The sequence below is a fragment of the Canis lupus genome, chromosome 3 (genome assembly GCF_003254725.2).
Source record: "Canis lupus dingo isolate Sandy chromosome 3, ASM325472v2, whole genome shotgun sequence".
In the NCBI taxonomy this organism is placed as follows: Eukaryota; Metazoa; Chordata; class Mammalia; order Carnivora; family Canidae; genus Canis; species Canis lupus.
In genome coordinates this window covers 67,091,636-67,104,244 of record NC_064245.1, presented here as the reverse complement: position 1 = coordinate 67,104,244, position 12,609 = coordinate 67,091,636, and the positions used below count along the sequence as shown (strand labels likewise).

The 12,609-nt window shown below is 39.6% G+C and overlaps 1 long non-coding RNA gene across 1 annotated transcript; it reads right to left on the bottom strand.

Moving 5' to 3' along the window:
* Window positions 1-9,238: 9,238 nt before the first annotated feature.
* On the bottom strand, window positions 9,239-11,905 carry LOC112653891 (uncharacterized). Its single transcript, XR_003132602.3, has 4 exons — window positions 11,831-11,905; window positions 11,343-11,474; window positions 10,760-10,939; window positions 9,239-9,387 (listed from the first exon to the last, which is right to left on the bottom strand). It is a non-coding gene; the product is annotated as an uncharacterized LOC112653891 (long non-coding RNA).
* Between the last annotated feature and the right edge of the window lie 704 nt (window positions 11,906-12,609).

The following is a 12,609-nucleotide window of genomic DNA, read 5'->3' as shown; positions in this document are numbered from 1 at the left end:
TGAATGTGCAATGGTTATGATGGGATTTTGCATGTAATCCTCACAACATCCTTGCAGAAAAGGCATTACTTTCTCAATTCTGCAGACTAAGATGCCAAGTCTTGGAAAGGGTTCGTGATTTGCCTCCAACCATCTGGCTGATAAGTAACAGAGGTAGAACTGAAATCACTTTTTCAGTCTCTTGGTCCAGGGTTCTTCTTGTTGCATCAGAGCACCCAGGGCAGGTAGCACGGCACAGGCAAAGGCGTGCATATTCCATGCGCTGCCACCACAAACAACTGCTGGCTGTTCTTCATTTGTTCCCTTGGCAGATATTTATGAGCCTGCAATACACCCTAGAAATACTAGAGCAGTGGACAAAACAGACACAGTTTCTGGTGCCATAGAGAGATGCACTGAGCTAGCCATTCAAGGTGAGACAAGACAGGCCTGGAGATTAAGCAGGTGTTAAAAGAGCAGGTAACAGAAGTTCCCATCATGCCAGGGAATCCAGGGAATGCTGGCTGAAGAATGACATTGTGGCTGATATCTAAAAGCGGTGGCAAGAAACAGCTGCTAGGCAGAGGTACAGATACAAAAGGCCAAAGGCAGGAAAGACTTTGGAAAATCTGAGAAGCTGGGAGTCCAGAGAGGAAAAAGAAGCATAAAGAAGAGGGGGCAAAAGACATGCATTGAGACTGGGACAACAGAGCCAGATGTTGTAGAACCCCCTACCTCAAGGACCCAAAGACCTCAATACTGTGGGCTCGCCAGTGGGCCTCTCGGCTGTCAGGGGTCCCTGGCTGGGGGAGGAAGTCAAGCCCATTAAGCTCTTTAATCTCTCCCCCCTAGGTCATTTCCTCCAGCTACGAATGAATCATACAGTTTCCTTCTCCCCGTCCACATGGCCTGGGTACCGAGGCTTGGAACAGGGGTCTGTTTTCCAGGTGCAGTCTCACCAGTGCCATATAAAGGGGGATTATTCCCCTTCCTGCAGCTTGACTCCTCACACAGGCCGGCCCCAGCAGGGTTGGCTTTCCTCACGGCCAGATCACATTACGAGCTAATATCTAATTTGTAAGTTCTCTATCAAACCTCAGTTTCAAGGCATCGTGGCTTCCAAGTGAACATTCACTTCTTCCTCTTTCAAAATTAGCTGAGTGCCCTACAATGGGAGAAGGAGAATGGAATGTACAAACGGTCAAATAACACAGACAGACCTCTAATTGCTATCTGACCACAAGGATGTAACTTCATCCCTTAGTTAACAATCTGTAAAATGGGGTCTTAATTCTTTCACCCATTACAGTGCTGCATACAATCCAAAATCAAGTGGAAAGTTTAATAGGCTGGAATTTTCTTTCTAATACCAGCTTTTCTACCAACAATCTCTCTTGTTTTCAGCTTTCCCATCTGTAACATAAACAGTTGGAAGTAAATAGGCTCTAAGATCCCCCTTTAAATAAAGCAGTCTTTGCTAGACTGTGTTATTAGTGGCTAAAAGATTATTCTGAGAGTTTTTAAATCCTAAGAATTAATATTGCTAGGGTTATATTGCTGTATTTTTTAAGCATCGAATTACTAGGATGTTTTGGAGAAAGGGGAAGAGGATAAGTAAGGATAAACAATCTTTTAGCAGAGTAGTATAATGATCCCAGTTCTCCCCACTCGCAAATCGGTACCATGGAATGACGTTGTACATCCCACTATGGTGTTATCTGGGCCTTTTATTGGAACAATGAGATATTGGTGAATATGATATAAGCAGTCTCAAAAAACTTATGTACTATTAGGGTTGCTTCTCTTGTCTTCTGCTACAACCATGCAAAAAGACATGCCTAGGCTAGACCCTGGCCCCAAGAGAGGATGAGGCACATGTGAAGAAGAGTCAATATACAGACATGCAAGCAAGCCCAGCAAAACTGTAGACTCATGAATGAGCCCAGAAAAACCCTGCCAAGCCCTTCCTAGATGATCTGATCCCTGTTGATAAACTAGAAATAAATATTTGTTGTCATATACCACTGAGTTTTGGGGAAATTTGTTACATAGCATTATTTTAGCAGATGATATAAATCTGAATCTAAGTACTTTGTAATTTCTTTAATTTACAGAAAAAGTAATCTCTAACTCATCTGTCTCAATTACTCTGTCTTCCATTTTCCTCCTGTCTCTCATGAAGGCATGTCCCTGCTCGGAGCCAATATTAACCCTACTATCTCTACTCCAATTCCCTCTCTCCAATCTCCTTCCTAACACCACTTTATCCATCCTTTCATGTCTCAGAATATTTCATGTACTTCGACATCTCTAAGGATGACTTTTCTCAGAGAGGTGAATATAAGAGAAGACGTTGTCTGGAAGCAATTGGTTGCAACAATCCATTTTGTTTGGGGGATTTAGGAGAAAAGTGTCCATCCTCTGATGATCCTCTGAGGACAAAAAAGATAAGCATTCTAGAACTAATCTTGACAAGCTCTACTGGTCTAAGGCTTATACCCTGGGAAGTGGCTCAGTAGGAAGACTTCAAATAAACAGCTGCATCTAGGGCTGGGGTTGAGGAGGAGAGGGTTGGGGGAGGGTGGCCAATGTGGAAGCTCTCTAGTGAGGCTTAGCATGGAGGGAGGAACAGAAGTCCCCTCTTAGAAATCATCTCAGCCTGTGTAAGGATATGTCCTCACTCATCAGCCTAAGCTGTTACAGAAGACAAAAGCCTTGAGTAGGCAGTGAATTGGTCCAGAGATGTGAACCTCCTGCACTTGCAATTATCACCCAGAGATTCAACTCAGTGGAAGGGAGTTATCTATTTTCAATAAGTACTATTGACTCTTACTCCAAAACAATATAAACGATGAAACTAAATGTATCTTTTTATATTTTTGCTGTTGAGATTTATTTTTCAGAAATGTTAAGTATGCTTGTAGAATCTTCTTCAAATGACTTTCAACTTGGGATTCTCTTAGGGCCTGGAACTAGAGACCAAACCTTTAGTATACTGCTTTTATTCTTCCCTTCATATAGGAAACCCTATGTCAAAGAAATTGGAAATAAAAGTAAGAGTTTATAAGAGAGATCTAAATATCTTATGGGAGGTGATAAGCACATAAACAATAGGTGATATTTATGCCTGTAAGTAATTGCATATGATTTAAAACAGCAAACATTCAGTAAATGTGCATTAAAAGGTACATGCATTGCCATAATATTATCTCTAGAATTCTAGTGTTGATAGATTATAAACTCCATCAGACAAGACGCCTTCACTTTTATTTATAACTGTATACCCAGAGGGGTGTCTGGGTAATTTAGTTGAATGTCTGACTCTTGATTTTGGCTCAGGTCATAATCTCAGGGTCATGAGATAGAGCTCTGCTACAGGCTCTGTGCTTAGCAGGGAATCTGCTTAAGATGCTCTCTCTCCTTCTCCCTCTGTCCCTTCAGCCTCGATGCAAGCTCTTTCTCTCTCTCACTTTCTCTCTATCTCAAATAAATAAACCTTTAAAAAATAACTATATACTCAGTACCTCTAGTATAAGCTCAGATATTTGTGGAATAGATGGATAGATGGAAGATGAACTGATGAAATATATATACATATATATGTTAAAAATAAGTTGGTATTATATTATATATGTTGAATATCCACTGTGCCAGGTATGCTTTCAAGCTGAGGGGATACAAAAAAAAAAAAAAAGACCAAATAGAACAAAATGGTTTTTTTGAAGATCTTCAGTTATTTGGTTCTGATCATAATTCACAATTCAATAATCAGGCTGCTCTAATTTATGATGGAATATAACATATATATTTAGACCAAATGTGCTTTCCCCTAGAACAAAAACACCTCATTATGTCACCTTGACAAAGCCATTTTTTAAAAGATTTTATTTATTTATTCATGAGAGACTCAGAGAGAGAGGCAGAGACATAGACAGAGGGAGAAGCAGGGTCCTCACAGGGAGCCTGATGTGGGACTCGATCCCCAGACCCAGGATCACGCCCTGAGCCAGAGGCAGATACTCAACCACTGAGCTACCCAGACATCCCAACCACGCCATTTTTGATAGAATATTCTTCATTTATCTATCACTGAACTTACAACCTATGTCTTTAAATGACTATAGCTCCCCTTCAAATAGCACATCTTTGAGGATAAGAAAAATATTCTATTCTCAATTGGTGGCATGTTACAGGTAATTAATAAATATATGTAGTCATAGAATAACCAACTGGATCTGTGTATGTATTTCCCAAATTTAAATTTTTATGAGAACAAGTCTTCTCTTTATTTTTTTAATTTTTTTAAAAGATTTTATTTATTTTTTCATGAGAGAGAGAGGCAGAGACACAGGCAGAGGGAGAAGCAGCCTCCACACAGGGAGCCCGATGTGGGACTCGATCGCGGGACTCCAGGACCATGCCTTAGGCTGAAGGCAGGCGCTGAACCGCTGAGCCATCCAGGGATCCCTCAAGTCTTTTCTTTAAATCTTCATCCATAAAATACAGAAATGAGTGAAAATGAACAAAAGGTTCATGATCACATGCCTATTAGATAATTCTTTCAAAAGTCTACACATCACCTTATTTTTCATAGCTATGTTCTGGGAAAGGATGCCATGAGGTATAAATATGAAGAGACCAGAATAGCCAGGTCAAAGAAGAGGGGATGGGGAGGATGTCCTCCAGGAAAGATGTCTCTTTCCCACCCCAGTGTGAAGTAACTGTGCATAAAAAATAAAGATTTGGGGAGATGGGAAATAAAATATTAACTTTATTCCTAGTAAGAAAGACTAGGTCTAGGAGAAATTGGAGTTCCTTACAAGAAACCTCAGAATTACACAGCCATCTATAGCTCACCACAAGCTGTGCTTGGTCACCGCATGGGAGGCAAATCTCCACAAGAACTGCCCTGCTTAGAGCAGAGAGAGCAAGGTCTCTCTGTGGGAATCTGGTTCCCAAGAGCGAAGGGGGAGAGAATGGAACCAGGCTATGTGTGTCCAGTTCTCCTTCATAACTCAATAATCAGAAAAGCCCTCAAGAGCCACCGAGTGAGGCAATATGGGAGGCCAGAAGTGTTACTCTCATGGACACTCTCCATACAGAAGAACATACACAAAGTGGTGAAGCATCCCTGCTAATCAAATCTTAGTCCTCAGAGGAGAAAGGAATGGGCAGAGCTCCAGATCAAGCAGCCAGAGGGTCACTTCTGAAACAGGGTGAACTGGAGAAATAGGGTCAATGGGCAATCCAAGATCAAAACTATCAATGACTTGGTTGACAAGAAGGCTCAAAACAAGCCTGGAATGTCGAGATCTCCCAGATAATTTCTGCTGCTCCAGGCACCTTCTACACCGCCCCCCACCACTTCCCCTGAACCATGACATCGTATATTCCCTCCCTTCTCTTACGTCACAGCACTCCAAACTAAATCATTTTCCCTGTTCTTTCATAATCAATTTCATATCCCTGCATAGGATAGACATACCTCTTGGTTTTAAATGTTAGAATTTCCTTCCTTGTTTTTTTGGATATGCATGTGTTAAGTGCAGGTCTCAGTTTTCAAGAACCTCTTTAATTAATGCTTAATTTACTGTGTGGCAGACAGTGAAGAAAGGAGCATATATCTTCTTGTAAAGTCAAATGCTGCCAAGGGCAAATGAAAGAAAAAAAGATATTAGGCACTTCCAAAGCCCCTACTCTGAAAGTCACAGCAGGTTGACATTGATTAAAATACCACACATTGTAAAATGTGTGAAAGAAGGTGAACCGGGGCCAGTAAAAATATTTTGTTCCCTCAGGTGAGTAAAATCTTGTATTACATGATTTTCATGTATTTTGGACCTAGTTGGAGGTTATCCTAATTTGAACAAGGCATCATCTTTCCACCTTGCAACTGGCACTCAATTGTATAGCTCATGTCAGAACCACCAGGAATGGTATATCTAGAATATGGATGGTCTTTTCTTAACTATAGCACTGGGCTCTCCAAGGTCATGTGTTTCAGGAAATCATGTGCTTAAATTGCTTTGTTCTGTACTAGGGAAAGGAAAAAACATTTGTTAAGTATTTAGAAGATACATATCTATGTATCTCCTATTGGTTCCATTTCTCTGAAGAGCCCTCATGAATACAACAATCAAACAAAACCTAGGAGTACTTACTGCTTAGAGTGAAAACACCGGCTTTCTTTATCTTTTTTCTTCACATCTTTATTGAGATATTACTCACTGCTATAAAACTCACTCTTTCAGAGCAAGCACACCAGTGATTTTAGTATATGCAGTCATCACCATGGTCTAAGTGTAGGATATTTTCATCCGCCTACAAAGAAACTTCGCACCCCATAGCCATTACTTGCCACCTCCCACTCCATACCGCTAGCCTTTGGAAACCACTAAAGTGCTTTTGTGCCTCCATAGATTTGCGTATTCTGAACCACACAAGTGTGTTTTCGTGGGATTGGCTTCCTTCACTAAGTGCAATATTTTCAAGATTCACCCATGTTTTACACTTTATCTGTACTTTGTTCCTTCTGATTGCTGAATAATATCTCATTATATGTAGATAACATATTTTGTTCCTCCACTTATCAGTTGATGTACACTTAGGTTGTTTCCACATTTTGATTAAAGATTTAATTTATTCATAGAGACACAGAGAGAGAGAGAGGCACAGACACAGGCAGAGAGAGAAGCAGGCTCCATTCCATGCAGGGAGCCTGACATGGGACTAGATCCGGGGTCTCCAGGACCACACCCTGGGCCAAAGGCGGTGCTAAACCGCTGAGCCACCCGGGCTGCTCCACATTTTGATTATTTTGAATAATGTTGTTATCAGTATATGTATGCAATTTTTTGTGTAGACATGTATTTTCATTTCTTTTCCCCATGTGCCTAGGAGTGGGATTGGTGTCTAATTCTCTTTTATCTCTGAGCAAAAGAAGTAATCCTTATGGGGGGTTGGGAAGAAAAGTGGAAAACTCCTACAGTTAGCACCAAAACCACTGATGGTGCCATATCAGAGTATACATGAGCTTCCTTTTGCTGCTATAATAAATTACCACAAATTTAGGAGTTTAAAACAACATAATTTCTTTTTTTTTATTTTACTGAAATCCAAAATGTGTCAACTGCACTGAACTACTTCTGGAGACTCCACAAAATAAGTTCCCTTGCTTTTCCCAGTTTATTGAGGCAACTTGCTTTCTTTGGCTCGTGGCCCCTTCCTTCATGTTCAAAGCTAACAGCGCAGCATCTTCAAATCTCTCTCATACTCCCTCTCTGTCTCCTTCTCTCTGCAGAAGACTCTCATAAATTGTGAGGTTTTTAAATACCAGATACTTTGAGGGTAGCATGTCCAGTACATTGATATAATAAACTTGAACTACTCAAGCATAGAAATTAGAATTAATTTGGGTTTTTAAAAAATGAGACAAATACATTTTCTATTTTCATTTAGACAAATAAGAATCTTAGTGCTACAGAAGTACTTAATCAAAAGGGTTATATAAATAGGTCCTTGGATTAGACCTCTAGGGATCAAACCCTAGCTCTCCCATTTACTAGCTAAGCGGCTTTGGCAAGTTATTTAAACGTTCTGTTCCTTAGTTTCCTCATATATTCAATGGAGGATATAAGAATGTTATTTCACAGAGTTGCTTTAAGGCTTAACTAAGATAATAATACATGCAAAATGCTTAGAATTGGCCTGAAATATAGTAAATGTTAATATATGCTTATGACTGTAAAATTACTTAAAACATTTCTAAAGAGAATCAGTTGGGGTAAAACCATATGAAGCAATGAAAATATGTTTCTTAAGGAGAGATAAGTGATTTACCAGGAAAATCTCCAGCTTTGTTTCTTTATAGGAAACTATTTTCCAGGTTACCAGTTTCTAAGACTGAGTCAAGTTGGCTGTCCTGGTGCTGAAATATTTTGATATTACTAGAAATCCTAAGCCTTATAACAGAAAATGAGGTAGGGGTCTTTATCTAATGTCCCAACGTGGCTTTACTTTACCCCAAGGCACAATGGTCATAATTACCATATGGTGGTTAACATTTCTGAGGACCTACTGTGTGCCAGGAACTGTTCTTGGCATTTAATAGGTATTAACTCATTTATTCCTCACTCCAGTCCCATAAGGTAGATCATAATCTCCACTTTATAGAAGTGAAAACTGAGACCCAGAGAATCTAAGCATCTTGTTCAATGTTAGACCAGCTGGTAAGAAGCAAAGGATGGTAAGCTTGATCTCTTATTCTTAGGGGTGTAGATCTTCCCACAAGGGAGACGGTGAACATGGTGGGTGGGAGCCATCTCTGGAGCCAGCCTGCCTGGGTTCAAAGTCTGGCTTTGTGATGTATAGAAGCTTGGTAACCTCAGGCAAATCGCCTAACCTCTCTGTGGCTCATCTGTAAATAGTGGTGGACATAACATCTACTTCATGAGGTAGGTAGTAAATAACATTTACAACATTGCCTCACCCACAGCAAATGCTCAATAAGTGCTTCCAAATCAGAATTGCTTTCTTTTGTAATAGATTCTGCCTTTTAAATATCTTCAAATGTTAAAGAAAATCAGTTCTAGTGTGTACACTCAATCACATTCCCTGATATTTGCTTATACAATCATGTTTAGTCTTCAACAGTCTTTCTGTGAATTTTCTTACTCATCTACTTGTTCATTCTTATTTCTTCAACAAAATGTTTTGGGCTTCCTGCATGAGCTAAATCCTGTGTCATAGATTCTCACCCCCAATCCTTATAAACCGCCCCCCCATGCAAATGATAGATTTGCTTCCATTTTTTAATGGGAAAATGGAGACTCGGAGATGCTAGGTGACAGTCCCAGCTAGGAAACAGAGACTCTCTCACCCATCTTGCTGATACTCACACTCTGTGGGGTCATGGGATGAACACACTGAGCAGCCACAATTGACCATGAGGTCTGCTTTGGCTGGTTGCCAATTGTTGACCATCAGTGGTGTATTTGATCTGAGATTCTCCATCCAAAACAGAAACCATAGTACCTACTTTCCAGGGTTGTTGTGCAAGTAGCTCAATTTGTTAGTACACATACATGAAATCAGGCGTCCCATTAATGGTTACTCTTTGTTATATCCATTTATTAATTTCTTTGTTAAATTTAGCCTGCTCTTTCTAATGAACCACTAATGTGATTTTTATATAGAATGCATTCAGGGCAAACTTTTCATCTAAGTTTTTTTTTATTTTATTTTAATATAAATGATGAAAAGGTAGCCTGGAACATTTTACACATCTGTTACAAAACCCCTGGGAGTTGACTTGAATCCAAAGCAGGTGGCTGGGCAGGACATATTGGTCTGTATGTAGAGCTGGACGTCCCTCAAAAGCCCACGAACCAAGGAAAAAGTCCAAGAGAACTGTGAGAAAACAGTAATTAATAACTACAAACGTAGCTTCTAGTCCTCATGATAAAGTTCCTGTGCAAAGCCATAAAGAGATCAATTCCACATTTCAAACTCTTGCCCTAACTCCAAAGCATCATTAACCAACAAGAATGAAGCTCTATTAGCACAGAGTACCAGCCAGGAGTCAAATGTACTAGGCATTTCATATGCATTATCTTGTTTTTTTTTATCCACAAAACAACTGTTACGGGTTGAATTATCCACCCCCCTCCAATTCATATGTTGAAGCCCTAACCCTCAGGACCTCAGAATGTGATTTCATTTGGGTATAAGGTCCTTGTAGATATAATTAGTTAAGATGAGGTCATTTAGGTGGGCCCCAATCCAATATGACTTATGTCCTTTTAAAAAGAGGAAATTTGGAAGAAAAAAAAAAAAGAGGAAATTTGGACACAGACACACACACACATAGGGAGAACATCATGTGAACATGGAGGGAGAGATTGGGGTGATGCTTCTACAAGCCAAGGGATACCAAAGATTGCCAGCAAACCCTCAGAAGCTAGAAGAGAGGCAGGGAGCAGATTTTTCCTCACAGCTGTCAGAAGAAAGCAACCCAGCCAACACCTTGATCTTAGACTTCAAGCTTCCAGAATCATGAGACAATAAATTTCTGTTGTCTAACCCATCCAGCTTTTGGTGCTTTATTATGGCAGCTGCAGGAAACTAACACAGCAACCCTCAGAGAGACGTATTGTTGGTCTCACTTTTTGGAAACTTACATTTAGAAAGTTTGGTGTCTTGCCCAAAGAACCACTGTTGGTAGTTGGGTAAAGTTGGTGGGACAGCCTTATTCTGAAGGCCCTATGCTGGGCTATGTGGGTTCCATCATCCACCTTCTTTCTAATCTTTATGTTAAAAAAAAAAAAAAAAAAAGATGTCCCTTGCTCTGTTTGCATTGGGTGACTAAACTCTCTCAGAAACCAAGTATGTTTGGGGGGAATCCCTGGGTGGCTCAGCAGTTTAGTGCCTGCCCTTGGCCCAGGGTGTGATCCTGGAGTCCCAGGATCGAGTCCTGCATCAGGCATCCTGCATGCAGCCTGCCTGCTTCTCTCTCTGCTGGTGTTTCTGCCTCTCTCTGTATATGTCTCTCATGAATAAATAAATAAATAAATAATCTTTAAAAAAAAAGAAACCAAATATGTTTAATAAAATAACTCATTTATACCCATAAGAACTACTGACCTATCCCATTGAGAAACATCACAATCCTAAAGAATAATGGCAGACATTTCAACAGTACTTTGTACACTTAGTGGTGTTGGCTTAGGTTTTCATAGGAATCCTCATGAGCAAATGTCACCATCTCAAAGGGGGAACATACACAAAAACACTGTGGGATTTGCCAAAGTGAAGCAATGAACATGTGCCCAAACCAGCACTGGAGCCAGTTCCTGGTCCATCATGTTGTTTTGACGCCACAAACACAAGCTTAACCTGCTTCTGCATCTGATATATCTGCTTCTTAGCTCCAGTCAGGCAAAGTACTAGGCAGGCAGGGTACCTATTAGAAAAAAAAGCACCACCTTTGAAATGGAGCACATGTGAGTTCAATTAACAGTTACCTTAAACAAGACCCTCCATTTCTTCAATTGTGAAATAGACTATTGTGAGGATGAATGCAATCAACTATAAAAAGTATCCCACAGAGAATCCTGCTAAATAAGTTTTTTACACTATCCAAAGAATACCCTGGCTTACCCCCAGCTTCCCCATTGAGTCAGGATGCTGTCTTGAGTTTTTGTCTTTTGCTGAGGTGTTAAATCACATACATAGACATTGTGGTGTTGCATGGATGAAATAACATTTTCTAGATTTTCATTTCCATGCAAATGCAAGGAATTACTTATAAAGAATCTGAAAAGATACTAAAAATACCCAGAACATAGAAGATATTAAATACTTACTTGTTTAATTAATAAAAACTACTACACCCACTTCACCCCCAAGATTCAGAAGAACCTGCTGTGATGAACATAAGATAAATTTCACCGAGACAGTATGTTTAGAGGTGAGAAAAGGAAGAGAGCTCATTTACCCTGGAAAATTAGAAAACATAAGCACCAGTTTGATTAATAAGAACATCTCATATGTTAGTTTAAATTATAACTAAAACCCAAAGTTTCATTTAAAAACAAAAAGAACTCTGCAATTTCTTCTTAGTTAACTGTGAATTTAATTTTAGATCTACTCATCCCTCTAATTCAATGCTACTACAAGTAAAACTTCTTTTAAACCATGTCCCTATGCAAATATTTTTTTAGAAACACATCTATAGATTTGTCTTGGAGGAATTCTGACAAATGTCTTGAAATCCTCATCTAATCTGGGTTTGATATTTGATAACAGGAGATGCTAAGAAGACCTATCTCATAGTTTTCTGTTGGAGACCAACCTCAAATGATCACTGAGTGTTCAAAGTCAATACCTATTAATGCTTGTACATATGGTATTAATTCCACATTAATTCTGTCAAAAGTGATATCATAGTTAGAAGTTCCAAATGATGACATCACTAAAACAACTTGGTTTTCATGAGCGTGGGACCAGTCAGTGCCAAAATCCAGTTCAATGTATTCATCCGTCCATTCTGACAAGTTCAGTTTAATTAGTTCATGGCCTCATAACGAACAAGAGACTGGCTTTCTGTCCAATTGCCAAAGCCATTTCTATTCTCTTCAACTTAAGTGCCAAATGCTTACACTGCTTTGCCCAATTTATACCTTTGCCTATAATTACTGGTCCCCAAGGTGTGATTGTCCTTTTTCATAAGAGTTTGTGCAGCTGCCAACATGAAGTTGTAAATAAATTGTAATACCGTTGCTATGAGGTGTAAAAATCCCACAGCTCATATCCAGAGCCTTGTATAATAAACTCGAGTAAACATTCCATTTCCTGCAAATGATTGTGGTCTGTGACTAGATTTAGAAAACAGGGCAGTAAGTCATCTTTCTTTAATGAGTCGTTGAAAACAAAGTCGTATCCCATGAAACCAAAACCTGTCCTTGACAAAAACAAATAGCTTATTTGTAAAAGACCCTCCAAAGGGGGATAGCTTTTTCTGTAGCTCGTGATCGGAGTTCTATTTTTTGCAGTTAGAAGTGCTTAGACAATAGCAACCCTGCTCTCCCAACAGCACCCACTGCCAATGAAGTTCAAGGCATTGGTTTTCTA